A 2444-nucleotide genomic window follows, 5' to 3' on the forward strand; every position below is an offset into this window, starting at 1 on the left:
TCTGGTGCTGTGTTCCTCAGCTGCTGTGTTCCTCTGGTGCTGTGTTTCTCTGGTGCTGTGTTCCTCTGGTGCTGTGTTCCTCAGCTACTGTGTTCCTCTGGTGCTGTGTTCCTCTGGTGCTCTGTTCCTCTGGTGCTGTGTTCCTCTGGTGCTGTGTTTCTCTGGTGCTGTGTTCCTCTGGTGCTGTGGTCCTCGGGTGCTGTGTTCCTCTGGTGCTGTGTTTCTCTGGTGCTGTGTTCCTCTGGTGCTGTGTTCCTCTGGTGCTGTGTTCCTCAGCTGCTGTGTTCCTCTGGTGCTGTGTTTCTCTGGTGCTGTGTTCCTCTGGTGCTGTGTTCCTCAGCTACTGTGTTCCTCTGGTGCTGTGGTCCTCGGGTGCTGTGTTCCTCGGGTGCTGTATTTCTCTGGTGCTGTGTTCCTCTGGTGCTGTGTTCCTCTGGTGCTGTGTTTCTCTGGTGCTGTGTTCCTCTGGTGTTGTGTTCCTCTGGTGCTGTGTTCCTCTGGTGCTGTGTTTTTCTGGTGCTGTGTTCTTCAGCTGCTGTCTTCCTCAGCTGCTGAGTTCTTCTCGTGCTGTGTTCTTCAGCTGCTGTCTTCCTCAGCTGCTGTGTTCTTCTCGTGCTGTGTTCTTCAGCTGCTGTGTTCCTCAGCTGCTGAGGAACTATAGCCACAGAACACGAGCCACAGTACACACCGTAGCCACAGTACACGAGCCACTACACACCGTAGTCACAGTACACAAGTCACTAGACACCGTAGCCACAGTACACGAGCCACTACACACCGTAGTCACAGTACACAAGTCACTAGACACCGTAGCCACAGTACACGAGCCACTACACACCGTAGTCACAGTACACAAGTCACTAGACACCGTAGCCACAGTACACGATCCACTTCACACCGTAGTCACAGTACACGAGTCACTACACACCGTAGCCTCCAGTGCCCACAGCACGGTTTCATTAAAAGGGTAACAGTGCCCGGTTTACAACAGTGGTCGACAATAACAGGGTCCCAACCCCTGGCTTGAGCACCAGCCTAACTGTGTCTCAACCACATTAATGAGATCACAACATCGCCAACACATTATCGAACCCGGAACACTTAGGCTGCCAGAGAGAGAGAGAGAGAGAGAGAGAGAGAGAGAGAGAGAGAGAGAGAGAGAGAGAGAGAGAGAGAGAGAGAGAGAGAGAGAGAGAGAGAGAGAGAGAGAGAGAGAGAGAGAGAGAGAGAGAGAGAGAGAGAGAGAGAGAGAGAGAGAGAGAGAGAGAGAGAGAGAGAGAGAGAGAGAGAGAGAGAGAGAGAGAGAGAGAGAGAGAGAGAGAGAGAGAGAGAGAGAGAGAGAGAGAGAGAGAGAGAGAGAGAGAGAGAGAGAGAGAGAGAGAGAGAGAGAGAGAGAGAGAGAGAGAGAGAGAGAGAGAGAGAGAGAGAGAGAGAGAGAGAGAGAGAGAGAGAGAGAGAGAGAGAGAGAGAGAGAGAGAGAGAGAGAGAGAGAGAGAGAGAGAGAGAGAGAGAGAGAGAGAGAGAGAGAGAGAGAGAGAGAGAGAGAGAGAGAGAGAGAGAGAGAGAGAGAGAGAGAGAGAGAGAGAGAGAGAGAGAGAGAGAGAGGAGAGAGAGAGAGAGAGAGAGAGAGAGAGAGAGAGAGAGAGAGAGAGAGAGAGAGAGAGAGAGAGAGAGAGAGAGAGAGAGAGAGAGAGAGAGAGAGAGAGAGGAGAGAGAGAGAGAGAGAGAGAGAGAGAGAGAGAGAGAGAGAGAGAGAGAGAGAGAGAGAGAGAGAGAGAGAGAGAGAGAGAGAGAGAGAGAGAGAGAGAGAGAGAGAGAGAGAGAGAGAGAGAGAGAGAGAGAGAGAGAGAGAGAGAGAGAGAGAGAGAGAGAGAGAGAGAGAGAGAGAGAGAGAGAGAGAGAGAGAGAGAGAGAGAGAGAGAGAGAGAGAGAGAGAGAGAGAGAGAGAGAGAGAGAGAGAGAGAGAGAGAGAGAGAGAGAGAGAGAGAGAGAGAGAGAGAGAGAGAGAGAGAGAGAGAGAGAGAGAGAGAGAGAGAGAGAGAGAGAGAGAGAGAGAGAGAGAGAGAGAGAGAGAGAGAGAGAGAGAGAGAGAGAGAGAGAGAGAGAGAGAGAGAGAGAGAGAGAGAGAGAGAGAGAGAGAGAGAGGAGAGAGAGAGAGAGAGAGAGAGAGAGAGAGAGAGAGAGAGAGAGAGAGAGAGAGAGAGAGAGAGAGAGAGAGAGAGAGAGAGAGAGAGAGAGAGAGAGAGAGAGAGAGAGAGAGAGAGAGAGAGAGAGAGAGAGAGAGAGAGAGAGAGAGAGAGAGAGAGAGAGAGAGAGAGAGAGAGAGAGAGAGAGAGAGAGAGAGAGAGAGAGAGAGGAGAGAGAGAGAGAGAGAGAGAGAGAGAGAGAGAGAGAGAGAGAGAGAGAGAGAGAGAGAGAGAGAGAGAGAGAGAGAGAGAGAGAGG

The sequence above is a fragment of the Procambarus clarkii genome, chromosome 1 (genome assembly GCF_040958095.1).
Source record: "Procambarus clarkii isolate CNS0578487 chromosome 1, FALCON_Pclarkii_2.0, whole genome shotgun sequence".
NCBI lineage: Eukaryota > Metazoa > Arthropoda > Malacostraca > Decapoda > Cambaridae > Procambarus > Procambarus clarkii.